The following is a 17,565-nucleotide window of genomic DNA, read 5'->3' as shown; positions in this document are numbered from 1 at the left end:
TTCGTGGGAGGTTAATGAGCCAGCCAGATACGGTTCCTTAGTTTCACAAGTTTTCAGCATGGCAAATTTCCTCACACTCTGTTTTTGGAGCTCAACTTCCACCCTCTGCAACCTCCTATCCAGAAGGAAGGCCCGTTTAATGAGCTCCGGATCCCCTTTTGTAATTTTACTTGGATGTTCAAACAGGTCCAGACGACCCAGCCTAGCAAAGTTAGATTTCAAATATTTCAGCCAGGGGGTACACATTACATTATCTAGACAGACAAAATCACTCACGATCAGATGTGTTAGTGGTATGTCCTGGTTCAACCACATTCTTAGCCAGCAGACCAAGGGGAGTAATGAAAACAGATCACTTAAATATTGTAACCCTAACTCTTCGTGTACGGGAAGGTTGGCAGTGCCTACCGGGACACACAGGAGACACTTCAAGAAGCAGTTTTCAGCGGTCTGCAGATGCTCACCACCAAGATACCCCCAGATTTCACTCCCATACATAACAGTTGCCACTGATTTAGCATTATACAATTTCAGCATGGCACAAGTAGGTTTTTGCCCCAATTTTGCAGCAAAATTAAAAAGGCATTAGCCCGCACAAATTCTCCTTTCTTTTTTGCAAGATGTGGGGCCCAGTTGAGTTTAGTATCAAAAAGAACCCCAAGATAAGAAAACGACTTTGTTAAATGGATTACAGCTTCCCCAATTTTAAAGTTAAAAATTCTTTTTGATGGCTTACCAACTTGCATGACAAATGATTTTGAGTTATTCACCAAAAGATCTCTATCTGTCATAAATAAATTAAAAGCGTCTAACAAAGATTGTAGACCCTTTTCCGTTCGTGAGATTAAAACCGCATTGTTGGAACCTAAAGATGTCAGGTCACCTAGGGTAGCCTGGCCTAGGGTAAGACAATATCAATAGAGGCACATGTGTAAAGGTTGCAAACCACCCAGCAGTAATTCAATGCAATATCACTCAAAAATGACGCCACACCAATGTGTTGGAAAAATATGGATTGCTTTATAAAAATAAATTGACTTTTCTCTTTCTTTTTTCACACAATAATTTCTCCTGTTATTTCTTTTCCACTCTTAAAGTTGGACATTACATTTCACAGCTAAATTACATTTCCTTTGTCAATCACATATGGTTTCAGGCTTGAACTCTCTCTTACAGCTTTCTATCAGAGTTAATCAACTGGGCTAGAGCAAACAGAACTCTGAGCACTTTATCCTTCTTCAGTTCCCCCAATCGGTCATCAGTGTTTAAGAAATCAACATACAGTTAACCAGACAATATCCCACTGATGACCCTGCTGCTTGGTTACCCATACAGTGCCCTGAAGAACTGGAAACAAGCTGGCTCTGGCAGCCCTAACCCAAGGAACCACCATCCTCTTCTACCAAAAGGGGATTTCTTGCTAGCGCCCTCTATTAGGCTGGTTCTCTTGGCTGGTCAGGGACAGTGCCTCCTACTCAGAGGTTTCGAGCTTCCTCTGTTACTTACGCCCATCAACTCGTGGGCAATGCCAGATAAAATTGTCACAAAGGTCTCTGGGGCTACACCCCTGCTCAGAAGGCAGGAAGTCTAAAAGTCACCTTGCTCGGGTTCGGTGTCAGGGACTCCGTCACACCACCTTCCCTGCACCCGTTCCGTCTGAAAAAGGAAATACCCGTCCTTCTCTGGGGCTTCACCCAGGCAGGACGCTTACTTTGGCAGTCTTCCCCGCTCCTCTTGCAGGCACCGGGGAACCTCCGCGCTCCTTACCAGTCCCGTCTCCCAAACGCTGCTGGGCCGCCCACAAGACTCTCCAACTCCTCTCCTCACCAGTCTCGTCGGACGCGCAGTGCGCCTCCGGACATACACAGCTCACAGAACGCCTCCGCTCCTCAGCCGCCGCCCACCGCCACCAGGCATGCGCGAGGGGGAGTAGAGGCTCTAGGATCGAGCCTGCTCCACTCTGGTGCTCCGCCTTCTTCCGCCGAGCCGCCGGGAGTTCCTTCAGCCCTCTACTGGGCCTGCGCGGCGCACAGGACGCCTTCACTCCCCTGGAGCCGCCTGCTTACACACGTTGATCACCGCTTCGCGCCCAAGCATGCGCAGAGACCTGTTCCGCCGATCTCCTGCTCTGGCCACAGCTCCACCAAAATCCCTCGCCTCCGCCTCACAGATTCTCCAACCGGGCAGGGAGATTCACTACCACTTCTCCGGGAGTCCGGTAAGGCCAAACAAAGGGAGAGGATTGAACTCAGTGTGCAGTGCCTTTAGGCTAGCAGGGGTCCAGGGATCTCGGTAAGGGGGGCCAACTGGAATCTCTTAGCTGCCTCACTCGAGTAACAGGATCCCAACAGAGGGTTTAGTTAGAGGCAAAGGGGGGGGCGTCTATCAGAAGAGGCTGTCAAACTTCCGGTATAACTAACTTCTCTCTGTGCGTCCACCTCCCCACACCACCACCTTACTCCTCTCACTCTCTGAGCTACACAAAATGGCCTTGTGACCCCTACCCTTATATAGCCTGTCCACACCGGGTCCAGTAGGTCCCAGAAGGTTCTGGAAGGCCCCAATGTTAGTCTATGAGGGCATTCTAGGGAATGGCAGTTGCGACCGTTGGTAGCCACCATCTTATGACTCCAAAGAAATTCCTGTCAGGAAAGGCCTCTAGGCCTGAGGTGAAAACTATGAGGGTGAAAGAGCACCTATCCCCTAGACCAACACCTTGAAAAATCTAGTGGACACCAAAAATAAATAAAGGCATGAGGGGCAAAACGGGGACAAAATAAATAATAAATTGGAGGGACTACGCAAAAGGTCAGACAGGTCTAACACGCGTCCCCCCCAGCTGAAAGTGGGGAGAACTACCCAACCCCTTGGGAGTCCTCATCACTAAGGCGGAAATACCTAGAGAGACCGTCTGCATTGGCGTGGTCTACTCCAGGTCGATGTTCCACCAGGAAGTCCATTCCCTGTAGGGAGATGGACCATCTCAACAGCTTGGGATTCTCCCCCTTCATCTGCATCAGCCAACGAAGGGGTCGGTGGTCAGTCTGAACCAGGAAGTGCGAGCCAAACAGGTATGGCCGCAGCTTCTTCAGAGCCCACACCACCGCAAAAGCTTCCCTCTCAATTGCACTCCACTTCTGTTCCCGGGGAAGCAGTCTCCTGGATAGGAAGACTACAGGCTGATCCAGGCCCTCTTCATTTAGTTGCGATAACACTGCCCCAATGCCATGTTCTGATGCATCTGTCTGAACAATGAACTCCTTGGAGAAGTCTGGGGCCCTCAGGACCGGTGCTATACACATTGCCTGCTTCAGTCTGTCAAAAGCTTGCTGACAAGCTTCCGTCCAAACTACCCGTCGAGGTTGTTTCTTGGAGGTGAGCTCTGTGAGGGGCGCTACAATAGTGCCATACCCCTTCACAAAGCAACGGTAGTAGCCTGTGAGGCCCAGGAAAGCTCAGACCTCAGTCTGTGTATTGGGGAGTTCCAAGGCCATGATTGCCTCAATCTTGGCCTGCAGGGCCTGCACTGTCCCCCTACCCACCAAATGTCCAAGGTACACAACCGACCCCTGCCCAATCTGACATTTGCTGGACTTGATTGTCAACCCAGCTTGTTTCAGGGCCTGGAGAACTGCTTGCAAATGCTGCAAATGGTCCTCCCAACTGCTACTGAAGACAGCAATGTCATCCAGATAAGCAGCGGAGAAACCCTCCATTCCGGAGAGGACCTGATTCACCAGCCGCTGAAAAGTGGCAGGGGCATTTTTGAGCCCAAAGGGCATCACACAAAATTGGAAGTGCCCCTCAGGTGTGGAGAAGGCTGACCTTTCCTTTGCTCCATCTGTCAAGGAGATCTGCCAGTACCCTGAAGTGAGGTCAAAGGTACTTAGGTATTGGGCAGCTCCTAGCCGGTCAATTAATTCATCCTCCCTAGGGATCGGATGAGCATCAGTCTTTGTAACTGAGTTCAGTCCCTGGTAATCCACACAGAACCTCAGTTCTGGAGTAGTGCCCGGTGGAGCGGCTTTTGGCACTAGCACCACCGGACTGGACCAAGGGCTGTTGGAAGGTTCTATCACTCCTAGCTCTAGCATCTTGGCAACCTCTCCATGAATGCTAGCCTTCACCTTGTCCGACAGCCGGTAGGTCTTTAATAAAAACCACCGCAATGGAGCGCACACCGCTAGCCCCTCCTCCGGATCGCCCCTCGGGATTCTGGTACTTGTAGTTCAGTAGTGGATCACCCAGGTGGGTGCAAGTCGGTACTTGTTGGACTGATGAATCTCTAGACCCGATACATGTCCCGGGTTTTTGGGTATCGCCCGAGACATGGCTCGGGTTTCGGGATAACTTCCCTCATCAGTAGAGAAAATGGTTTAGGGGTGGAGGAGAAGGCCGCCAAACAACAGTCAATGGCCTCGATGCCCGAACCGGCACGCAGGGCAGCATCCAGGAGCCCGTCGGCTCAAAGCTCAAGGGAGCCAATTAGTAAAAACCACCGCAATGGAGCGCACACCGCTAGCCCCTCCTCCGGATCGCCCCTCGGGATTCTGGTACTTGTAGTTCAGTAGTGGATCACCCAGGTGGGTGCAAGTCGGTACTTGTTGGACTGATGAATCTCTAGACCCGATACATGTCCCGGGTTTTTGGGTATCGCCCGAGACATGGCTCGGGTTTCGGGATAACTTCCCTCATCAGTAGAGAAAATGGTTTAGGGGTGGAGGAGAAGGCCGCCAAACAACAGTCAATGGCCTCGATGCCCGAACCGGCACGCAGGGCAGCATCCAGGAGCCCGTCGGCTCAAAGCTCAAGGGAGCCAATTAGTAAAAACCACCGCAATGGAGCGCACACCGCTAGCCCCTCCTCCGGATCGCCCCTCGGGATTCTGGTACTTGTAGTTCAGTAGTGGATCACCCAGGTGGGTGCAAGTCGGTACTTGTTGGACTGATGAATCTCTAGACCCGATACATGTCCCGGGTTTTTGGGTATCGCCCGAGACATGGCTCGGGTTTCGGGATAACTTCCCTCATCAGTAGAGAAAATGGTTTAGGGGTGGAGGAGAAGGCCGCCAAACAACAGTCAATGGCCTCGATGCCCGAACCGGCACGCAGGGCAGCATCCAGGAGCCCGTCGGCTCAAAGCTCAAGGGAGCCAATTAGTAAAAACCACCGCAATGGAGCGCACACCGCTAGCCCCTCCTCCGGATCGCCCCTCGGGATTCTGGTACTTGTAGTTCAGTAGTGGATCACCCAGGTGGGTGCAAGTCGGTACTTGTTGGACTGATGAATCTCTAGACCCGATACATGTCCCGGGTTTTTGGGTATCGCCCGAGACATGGCTCGGGTTTCGGGATAACTTCCCTCATCAGCCATGTCTCGGGCGATACCCAAAAACCCGGGACATGTATCGGGTCTAGAGATTCATCAGTCCAACAAGTACCGACTTGCACCCACCTGGGTGATCCACTACTGAACTACAAGTACCAGAATCCCGAGGGGCGATCCGGAGGAGGGGCTAGCGGTGTGCGCTCCATTGCGGTGGTTTTTACTAATTGGCTCCCTTGAGCTTTGAGCCGACGGGCTCCTGGATGCTGCCCTGCGTGCCGGTTCGGGCATCGAGGCCATTGACTGTTGTTTGGCGGCCTTCTCCTCCACCCCTAAACCATTTTCTCTACTGATGAGGGAAGTTATCCCGAAACCCGAGCCATGTCTCGGGCGATACCCAAAAACCCGGGACATGTATCGGGTCTAGAGATTCATCAGTCCAACAAGTACCGACTTGCACCCACCTGGGTGATCCACTACTGAACTACAAGTACCAGAATCCCGAGGGGCGATCCGGAGGAGGGGCTAGCGGTGTGCGCTCCATTGCGGTGGTTTTTACTAATTGGCTCCCTTGAGCTTTGAGCCGACGGGCTCCTGGATGCTGCCCTGCGTGCCGGTTCGGGCATCGAGGCCATTGACTGTTGTTTGGCGGCCTTCTCCTCCACCCCTAAACCATTTTCTCTACTGATGAGGGAAGTTATCCCGAAACCCGAGCCATGTCTCGGGCGATACCCAAAAACCCGGGACATGTATCGGGTCTAGAGATTCATCAGTCCAACAAGTACCGACTTGCACCCACCTGGGTGATCCACTACTGAACTACAAGTACCAGAATCCCGAGGGGCGATCCGGAGGAGGGGCTAGCGGTGTGCGCTCCATTGCGGTGGTTTTTACTAATTGGCTCCCTTGAGCTTTGAGCCGACGGGCTCCTGGATGCTGCCCTGCGTGCCGGTTCGGGCATCGAGGCCATTGACTGTTGTTTGGCGGCCTTCTCCTCCACCCCTAAACCATTTTCTCTACTGATGAGGGAAGTTATCCCGAAACCCGAGCCATGTCTCGGGCGATACCCAAAAACCCGGGACATGTATCGGGTCTAGAGATTCATCAGTCCAACAAGTACCGACTTGCACCCACCTGGGTGATCCACTACTGAACTACAAGTACCAGAATCCCGAGGGGCGATCCGGAGGAGGGGCTAGCGGTGTGCGCTCCATTGCGGTGGTTTTTACTAATTGGCTCCCTTGAGCTTTGAGCCGACGGGCTCCTGGATGCTGCCCTGCGTGCCGGTTCGGGCATCGAGGCCATTGACTGTTGTTTGGCGGCCTTCTCCTCCACCCCTAAACCATTTTCTCTACTGATGAGGGAAGTTATCCCGAAACCCGAGCCATGTCTCGGGCGATACCCAAAAACCCGGGACATGTATCGGGTCTAGAGATTCATCAGTCCAACAAGTACCGACTTGCACCCACCTGGGTGATCCACTACTGAACTACAAGTACCAGAATCCCGAGGGGCGATCCGGAGGAGGGGCTAGCGGTGTGCGCTCCATTGCGGTGGTTTTTAGCCGGTAGGTCTTTGACTTCACTGGTGGGCTGTCCCCTGTGTCCACATCATGGGTACACAGGTGAGTCCTTCCCGGGACAAGGGAGAACAGCGTAGAGTACTGCTCCAGTATCTGGCGACAGTCTTCCCGCTGTTCAGGAGTTAGGGTGGGAGAGAGAATCACTCCCTCCACTGACCCATCCTTTTCCTGAGACGAGAACAAGTCCGGGAGAGGTTCGCTTTCTGCTTCCTCTCCCCCATAAGTCACCATCATTAAGATGACCTCGGGCCTCTCATGGTGGGTTTTGAGTCGGTTGGCATGCAGCACCCGTAGGGGCTGTCGAGGGGTCTTAAGGTCCACCAGGTATGTGGCCTTACCTTTCTTTTCCAACACTTCAAATGGGCCTGTCCAGCGATCCTGGAGGGCACTAAGCTCTCCAGGCTCCATCACCCACACTTTCTGGCCAGGCTCCAATTCCACCTGGTGAGCATTGTGGTCATACCACTCTTTTATGACTGCCTGGCTGACCTCCAAGTTGTCAGAAGCTTGCTTCCACAACTTCGCCATTTGGCTCCGAAAGGCCAGCATGTAGCTCACCACATCCTGCGGGGGTTTCCTGGGAGACTTCTCCCAACCATCCTTCACCAGGCTGAGAGGACCGCGTACAGGGTTCCCATACAGAAGTTCGAAGGGGCTGAAGCTCACTCCCTTCTGTGGCACTTCCCTGTAGGAAAATAGCAAACAGGGTAGGAGGACGTCCCATTTCCCCCGCAGGCTTTCAGGCAGACTTCTGATCATGCCCTTCAAGGTCTTGTTGAACCACTCGACCAGTCCATTCGAATGGGGGTGATAAGGAGTGGTAAACCGGTAAGTCACTCCACACTCCTTCCACATTGCCCGCATGTAAGCTGACATAAAGTTGGTCCCCCTGTCAGACACAACTTCTTTGGGGAATCCCACTCGGGTAAAGATCCCCATTAGGGCCTTCGCCACTACAGGTGCAGTGACTGTCCTCAGAGGAATTGCCTCTGGGTACCATGTGGCATGATCCACCAAAACCAGGATGAACCTGTGACCAGCTGTTGTTGGTGGATCTAAGGGCCCTACAATGTCAATGCCCACCCTTTCAAAGGGGGTGCTAACGACTGGAAGTGGTTCCAGGGGAGCTTTCAGCTTCACCCCTGTTTTCCCACTGGCCTGGCAGGATACACATGTCCGACAGTAAGTGTTGGACGCCACTTTCATCTGAGGCCAGTAAAAGTGGGGGACAAGCCGAGCAAAAGTCTTGTCCTGACCTAAGTGTCCTGCCAAGGGTATAGCATGAGCCAATTCCAGTAGAAAGGCTCGGTATCGTTGCGGGACTACCAAGGCCCTTGATGAACCAGGTAAGGGTACCTTGGGTTCACTGTAGAGGAGTCCATCCTCCCAGTAAATGTGGTAGTGTCCCGTAACATCACCTGCTGCCTGGGCTTCAGCCTGTCGCCTCAGTCCCTCAAGGGTAGGGCACTCCCTTTGCCCCTTACAGAATTCCTCTCTGGTAGGCCCTCCCTCCACATGCCACTCAGCAGGGATGGGTAGGTCCTCCAGAGAGACTACTTCCCCCTCCACGGACTCCTGGTCCACCTCCGCCGGTGGCCGATCTGTCTCATGGGGTGCGGAAGCCGAAGCAGGCTCTTCCTGTCTTCGGGTCTGTCCCTTTTTGGCAGCGGGTTGGGCCATTGTTCCAGGCTCCAACCCAGGCGAACTCCCTCTCCGGGCAGTCGCAGACCTTGTGCTCACACAGGCCCAGTCAGGTGTACCCAGCATCGCAGAGTGCGTCCGGTATTCCACCTCTCTCCAAGCGTTGTGCTCCATATCATTCCCCAGCAGACAATCAACTGGCACGGCAGGGCTTACGGCAACTCGAAGTGAACCTGCAACCCCTTCCCACTCAAAGGGAACCTCAGCCACTGGATAGTGGCCCATTCTGCCGTCAGCCATCGCGGCGGGGTGGAGTACATGGGGAACCACCTGCTCTGGAGACACCAGTTGACTTCTCACCATAGTCATACTGGCTCCTGTATCTCTCAGAGCCTCCCCTCTCTGGCCATTGATGGTGACCCATTGCCCATACTTAGCAGTATTTGGGGGCACCTGGATCTTAGGAACCATCTCCCGTTCTCCCAGGGACACTAAGGTGACACCCGCCCACTCACCCCCCTTATCTAAGGGCAACTCCTCCCCGAGCGCTACACTAGCTACTCCCGGTGGTTTTCCTCAGGTGGGAGGGGGTGGTCTCTTTGGGCATCTGACATCTCCGTTATAATGTCCAACACCACCACACTCGAAACAGTGGAGAACCCTTGGCTGCTGGCTTTGGCCAGGATTAGGGTTTCTGGGCGGGTTAGCCTTAGGGGTGAAACCTGTTCCCTTTCCCTGGAAATGGTTTTGGGGACCTTTGGAGAACTCCCCCTTTTTATCTCCCCCCTCCTTCTTCTGAGGGGCGCCCTGTCCGACCTTTTGGGAATCCCCTCCAGTCCCCTTTGAGGACACCCGGGTACTTGCCCAGATGTCCGCCTCCTCTGCAAGCTTCCGGGGATTGGTCAGCTTGCTGTCCACCAGGTGTTGGCGCAGCTCGGGAAAGCATTTCTCGAGGAGGTGCTCTTTCAAAAATAGATCATACAACCCCTCATAATCCCTCACCTCACTGCCCTTTATCCAGCCCTCCAATGCCTTTCTTGCGTAATCAAGGAAGTCCACCCAGTTCTGGGTGCTTAACTTGTGGCTCCCCCTGAACTTCTGGCGATATTTCTCTGGGGTTAACCCAAACTTCCTGATCAAGGCTAGCTTCATGGTGGGGTAGTTGGTCTGCTCCTCTGGTTCCAGGGCCCGCAAGGTGTCCCGACCAGTAGGAGGCATGTACTTGTACAAACCACCCCCCCCCAGTGCTTCTCCTGCACCCCATGGGCTCTTAGGGAGACCTCATAGGCAGCCAACCATTTGGCTATGTCATCCCCCTGACTATAGCTAGCAATGAGGTCTTTAGGCAAATAGGGTCTGGACTCCCTGGCTGTTTCTCTGGATTCGCTGCTACCATTCATAACAGGAGAGGATCCCCGTTGCAGGGTCTGGAGTTCTAACTCTTTCAACCTAAATTCATGAGCCATCCTCCGCTCTTCCTTCTCCTGCTCCAGCTTAGCCAACTCCCATTTTAACTGCCTCATTTCCCTCCTGTCAGTGAGCTCTGCTTCGGTCAAGCTTCCCCCGGAGACACTACTGCCCCTCCTGGAGTAGGACACTGGTCCTGGGAGTAGGTTTTCCCCCTCTGAGTGGAATATTCCATCTATCTCCACAACCATGTCCCAGTCTGTCCCTTCATCCTCCTCCTTCCCTTCTTTGTGTGCTTCCACCCAAGCCCTTAGACTGTTCTGGAGTTCCCCCTTCCTGGCACCATGCTTAAAAAATACCCCCATTTGTTGGCAGAAATCTTTCAGCTGGGCCACAGAATAAGTGTCCAGTTTTTCCACTGCAAATTCCATTTTGCAAAAGGCAATTCAAAGTTAGACACACAAGGAAAATTGAGTTGCAAGGGCAACCTGAAGCTACTTCCACCCCACCACCAGGAACAAATTTGGAAAAACAAAAGTAAAAATTAGGAGGGCCGCTAGGAGAAAACTCCTGGTGTAGGCTAATGGATTACACTCAATTACTATAGAGTAGTTGCAACCACAGTCAACATCCCACCGCTAGACACCAACTTGTTGGAACCTAAAGATGTCAGGTCACCTAGGGTAGCCTGGCCTAGGGTAAGACAATATCAATAGAGGCAGATGTGTAAAGGTTGCAAACCACCCAGCAGTAATTCAATGCAATATCACTCAAAAATGACGCCACACCAATGTGTTGGAAAAATATGGATTGCTTTATAAAAATAAATTGACTTTTCTCTTTCTTTTTTCACACCATAATTTGTCCTGTTATTTCTTTTCCACTCTTAAAGTTGGACATTACATTTCACAGCTAAATTACATTTCCTTTGTCAATCACATATGGTTTCAGGCTTGAACTCTCTCTTACAGCTTTCTATCAGAGTTAATCAACTGGGCTAGAGCAAACAGAACTCTGAGCACTTTATCCTTCTTCAGTTCCCCCAATCGGTCATCAGTGTTTAAGAAATCAACATACAGTTAACCAGACAATATCCCACTGATGACCCTGCTGCTTGGTTACCCATACAGTGCCCTGAAGAACTGGAAACAAGCTGGCTCTGGCAGCCCTAACCCAAGGAACCACCCACCTCTTCTACCAAAAGGGGATTTCTTGCTAGTGCCCTCTATTAGGCTGGTTCTCTTGGCTGGTCAGGGACAGTGCCTCCTACTCAGAGGTTTCGAGCTTCCTCTGATACTTACGCCCATCAACTCGTGGGCAATGCCAGATAAAATCGTCACAAAGGTCTCTGGGGCTACACCCCTGCTCAGAAGGCAGGAAGTCTAAAAGTCACCTTGCTCGGGTTCGGTGTCAGGGACTCCGTCACACCACCTTCCCTGCACCCTTTCCGTCTGAAAAAGGAAATACCCGTCCTTCTCTGGGGCGTCCTTCTCTGGGGCTTCACCCAGGCAGGACGCTTACTTTGGCAGTCTTCCCCGCTCCTCTTGCAGGCACCGGGGAACCGCCGCGCTCCTTACCAGTCCTGTCTCCCTCACCCTGCTGGGCCGCCCACAAGACTCTCCAACTCCTCTCCTCCCCAGTCTCGTCGGACGCCCAGTGCGCCTCCGGACATACGCAGCTCACTGAACGCCTCCGCTCCTCAGCCGCCGCCCACCGCCACCAGGCATGCGCGAGGGGGAGTAGCGGCTTTAGGATCGAGCCTGCTCCACTCTGGTGCTCCGCCTTCTTCCGCCGAGCCGCCGGGAGTTCCTTCAGCCCTCTACTGGGCCTGCGCGGCACACAGGACGCCTTCACTCCCCTGGAGCCGCCCGCTTACACACGTTGATCACCGCTTCGCACCCAAGCATGCGCAGAGACCGGTTCCGCCGATCTCCTGCTCTGGCCACAGCTCCACCAAAATCCCTCGCCTCCGCCTCACAGATTCTCCAACCGGGCAGGGAGATTCACTACCACTTCTCCGGGAGTCCGGTAAGGCCAAACATAGGGAGAGGATTGAACTCAGTGTGCAGTGCCTTTAGGCTAGCAGGGGTCCAGGGATCTCGGCAAGGGGGGCCAACTGGAATCTCTTAGCTGCCTCACTCGGGTAACAGGATCCCAACAGAGGGTTTAGTTAGAGGCAAAGGGGGGGGGCGTCTATCAGAAGAGGCTGTCAAACTTCCTGTATAACTAACTTCTCTCTGTGCGTCCACCTCCCCTCACCACCACCTTGCTCCTCTCACTCTCTGAGCTACACAAAATGGCCTCCTGACCCCTACCCTTATATAGCCTGTCCACACGGGGTCCAGTAGGTCCCAGAAGGTTCTGGAAGGCCCCAATGTTAGTCTATGAGGGCATTCTAGGGAATGGCAGTTGCGACAGTTGGTAGCCACCATCTTATGACTCCAAAGAAATTCCTGTCAGGAAAGGCCTCTAGGCCTGAGGTGAAAACTATGAGGGTGAAAGAGCACCTATCCCCTAGACCAACACCTTGAAAAATCTAGTGGACACCAAAAATAAATAAAGGCATGAGGGGCAAAAAGGGGACAAAATAAATAATAAATTGGAGGGACTACGCAAAAGGTCAGACAGGTCTAACACGCATCATCTGCGTACAGAAGAATCGGAATTCCCCGCCTGCCTACTCTAGGGCAATCTGCCTGAACGTCCTGGAGCACAGTATCTAAATCATTGATATAAAAATTGAAAAGGAAAGGCGCCAAGATGCATCCTTGACGAACACCCTTTCCGATGTTAAAATTATTTGTTACACACAGGTCTTGGGAGTATCTCACATTAGCTCTGGTATTGTTATGCAGGTCAGCCAAGAAACCATCTCTTGAGTAATTAAGGCCTGCTGACCAAGACAATGATTTTAACCAAAATGTATTGTAATTGACACTTTAAAATTAAATGTATACACACATATTTTGCAGTTGCACAGAGATTAATTATGGGGTGCAAGAATGAAGAAAAGCGTGTCCCTTTTACACCAACAAAGATAATATGAAGTTAGGCAATACAGTTTCCCTGAAACCAGCCAGCACATCTTCTTTTTACACAGATTAAAGCCAAATTTCACTAATCTCTGATAGAAATGTACTATGTAAGCCACATTTGCTGTGTAGCAGTAACATTTCAATTACTTGTGCATGTTTTCAGATATTAAATATAGTTTATCTGAAGCACTTCTGCAATGTTGAGCAAAAGGCAATCTACATTCTATTTTGGCTTCTTTGTCTTCCTAGTTGTCATATACCTCCTTTCTAGTAGCTCAATGGCAATTCATATTAGGACTGAGGACTCACTGATCCAGAGTTTACTAATCAGATTTCATGCAGTATGCAGATACAAAGACTCCAGAAATCGTATTGTCTAGGCAATGCAGTGTTTCATTTTTGTGGTCATGTTTGGCACACTCAGTTCGATTACACCTGCTGGTACAACAATACTTCCAGGCGCAACATCCATCAACCATGTTGGTTGTTTGCACGCAGAATGCACCTAGGATGAGGGATCTTGTTTTCTGCCGGAAACAGAGACACAAGCTGCATGTGGAACCATCTATATAGGGTGACCCTAACAAACACACTGGAGAGTGCAGTCCTGTGGTATCTACTGACCCCAAAGGTATTTCTAATGCTGGGGTCAGTTCAGACTATATTTTAGGACATATAGCAGCCCCCACCTCTGAAAGAGGTGAGAGAGCCAAGAGGTGGGTGCATGGTACATTTGATTTTAGCTAGATGTCCTGTTACCACCCACCTCTGAAACAGGTTTAACCCGTTTGAAAAGCAGAAAACCAATGCCCTTAATGAGCGGTACCTGTGCTGCCTGCCCCCAAACTTATAGATCAGTCTCCATTGACATAGGTACGGATCACCCATGGTAACAGAGGAGATTTACCAATTGTAACAGCGAACGTCTGATTTATATGATCACCTGCCCATGCCAATTTAAATATATTGGCATGACGACGAGAAAGATTAAGGTCCGCATCTCCGAGCATAAGAGCACAATATGGTGCGGTAGGCAGGCCACCAGACTTACCAGCCATTTTCTGGACGCCAAACACGGTCCTACCGACTTCAAATGGACAGTGGTTGAACAACAATTCATCCCAGAACACACAGCCGATGTCAGTAAATACCTACTAATAAAAGAACAAAAGTGGGTGTATAAGCTTGGTACTGACAAGATCGGCTTAAATGAAGACATACCTTGGATGTCACTCTGATTGGCTTTTTGAGATATGACCAGATATTGGTAACCTTTGGCATTCCCATTAATTGCTCATTATTGGTATAAAGCATGAATATCGACGGAAAAATATCGACTAGCAATAATATCGAGGTAAGAATATCGACTAGTAAAAATATCGTAGTAGTAAATATCGTTGTAATAAATATCGTTTTTTAAGAATGACAAAAATATCGTCAAAATAAAATATCGATGAACAGAATATCGTTTAGTAAAATATCGTTGTATATAATATCGACCAAAAAATAGAATGTGTTATATAATTTTTTTAAAGTATGTATTATGTTTAAAAAAATATTACAAAATCTCTACTAGTGTTAATATGTGTGTAAAATTAATTTAAAAAAAAGAATAGTAAAAATTCTAGGAGCGGGTTATTGGTATTATAGGGGATAAGGGTGGGTAGTAATTTAAAAATGTAGTGTTAAACAATTGTATAGAATATTAACAATTTAGAATAATATTAAAAAATCTAAATAGCAATTCGAAATTTCAAATTTTGTACGAAATTAAAATTTTAATTATAATAAAATTATACAAATAATATTTTTAGGAGCGGGTTTTGGTATTATAGGGGATAAGGGTGGGTAGTAATTTAAAAATGTTGTATTTAACAATTGTATAGAATATTAACAATTTAGAATAATATTAAAAAAACGAAATTTAAATTCGAAATTTAAAATTATTTTACGAAATTAAAATTTTAATTATAATAAAATGATCCAAATAAATATTTTAGTGGGTTGTTGTTGCTACAGGGGATAAGGGTGTGTAGTATATTATAATAAGTGATAAGAATTGTAAATATAATAGTAAATTTAAATAATTTTTTTAAATTGTTTATTTTTTTATATGTTTTCACTTGTAGATAATATCTAATATTATTAAAGTAAATAGTGTAAAAATTGTAATGTAAATTTGAAAATTAAATAAAAATTTAAATTTTGCGAAATTTGAAAATTGAAATTTTGGAATTAATGAAAATAATTTATAAAGCGAAATATTTGTAATAATATTGTTAAAAAAATTATTATTATTATTATTAGATTCTTGTGGTATAATATATGCTAAGAATGAAATTCTTATTGTTTACTATCCACTTATTTACCTGAGTTATGTTGGATTGGAGTAAGAATAGTAAATTAATATGGTTTAATATCCAGAATTTTCCCAGAGTTATGTTATGTTCGGAGTTAGAATAGTAAATTATTATGGTTTCCTATCCAGCACTTACCCTGACTTATGTTGGATTGGAGTTAGAATAGTAATTTATTATGGTTTACTATCCAGCACTTTCCCTGACTTATGTTGGATTGGAGTTAGAATAGTAATTTATTATGGTTTACTATCCAGCACTTTCCCTGAGTTATGTTATGTTTGGAGTTAGAATAGTAAATTATTATGGTTTACTATCCAGCAGTTTCCCTGACTTATGTTGGATTGGAGTTAGAATAGTAATTTATTATGGTTTACTATCCAGCACTTTCCCTGAGTTATGTTATATTTGGAGTCAGAATAGTCAATTATTATGGTTTACTATCCAGCACTTTCCCAGACTTATGTTGGATTGGAGTTAGAATAGTAATATATTATGGTTTACTATCCAGCACTTTCCCTGAGTTATGTTATGTTTGGAGTTAGAATAGTAAATTATTATGGTTTACTATCCAGCACTTTCTCTGACTTATGTTGGATTGGAGTTAGAATAGTAATTTTTTATGCTTTACTATCCAGCACTTACCCTGAATTATGTTGGATTGGAGTTAGAATACTAATTTATTATGGTTTACTATCCAGCACTTTCCCAGAGTTATGTTATGTTTGGAGTTAGAATAGTAAATTATTATGGTTTACTATCCAGCACTTTCCCTGACTTATGTTGGATTGGAGTTAGAATAGTAATTTATTATGGTTTACTATCCAGCACTTTCCCTGAGTTATGTTATGTTTGGAGTTAGAATAGTCAATTATTATGGTTTACTATCCAGCTATTTCCCTGACTTATGTTGGATTGGAGTTAGAATAGTAATTTATTATGGTTTACTATCCAGCACTTTCCCTGAGTTATGTTATATTTGGAGTCAGAATAGTAAATTATTATGGTTTACTATCCAGCACTTTCCCAGACTTATGTTGGATTGGAGTTAGAATAGTAATTTATTATGGTTTACTATCCAGCACTTTCCCTGAGTTATGTTATGTTTGGAGTTAGAATAGTAAATTATTATGGTTTACTATCCAGCACTTTCCCTGACTTATGTTGGATTGGAGTTAGAATAATAATTTATTATGGTTTACTATCCAGCACTTTCCCTGAGTTAGGTTATATTTGGAGTTAGAATAGTAAATTATTATGGTTTACTATCCAGCACGTTCTCTGAGTTATGTTGGATTGGAGTTAGAATACAAATGTATTATTCTTTAATATCCAGCATTTTCCCTGACTAATGTTCTTTTTGGAGTTAGAATAGTACATTATTATAGTTTACTGTCTATTATATTTTTAATAAATATTTATTTACAATTTTTAATAATAATATATGTCATGTTGTAATATTCATTTAAACAATATAAATTAAATAAAATTTTAAAACATTTTTACATACATATGACAAGTTTCTAAATTTTTTTAAAAAGTCTTTTTTTATTTTGTAAATTTTTATTATTCATACTTTCTTTTGTTAATGTAAACATTTTGATCATTTGATTACAAATTTAACATAATATTTGTTAACAAATTATATTGCAGTTTTTTACATATATACATGTTAAATAATGCATTAATTAGTATATTAAATTTTAATAATTTTTATTAAAATTTAATATGTTACATAATTTTCATGTCATTGTTTTTATAAAAAAAATGTACATAAAATAAATCATATTTTTTTACATCAGAGAAAAAAATTTAACAATCAAAAACATATTTTAATATACAATAAACAATTAATACATAATCATATTAAACATATTATTGTATATTTTACAATATTCATATGTTGTTTCACAATAATAAGAAAAGTATTAGTAAACATGGAAAACATTATGCTATTTAATACTATTTTTTTTTGGAAAAAGGGTATTTAGTCCTATTTTAGTTTTTATTATGCTGCCATTTTGTTTTTGGAACTTCAATTTGTAGTCTGTCGACATCGTTGTTTGGGTCATTTCAGAAAACGGAACCTCGCGGTTGGGAGCTGCTTCGTGTTGGTGAAGGTAAGTTTATTTTACATTATTTTTAAGTACATTGTAAGGTATTTTAGTGCTAGTGTTAGTGTGTACGTGTCGATATGTGTAGTACTTTACAGTTTATGT

This window comes from Lissotriton vulgaris, chromosome 3_1, assembly GCF_964263255.1.
Source record: "Lissotriton vulgaris chromosome 3_1, aLisVul1.2, whole genome shotgun sequence".
NCBI classification, from domain to species: Eukaryota; Metazoa; Chordata; class Amphibia; order Caudata; family Salamandridae; genus Lissotriton; species Lissotriton vulgaris.
The sequence above is the reverse complement of the archived record's forward strand: the minus strand, read 5'-3'. Positions refer to the sequence as shown.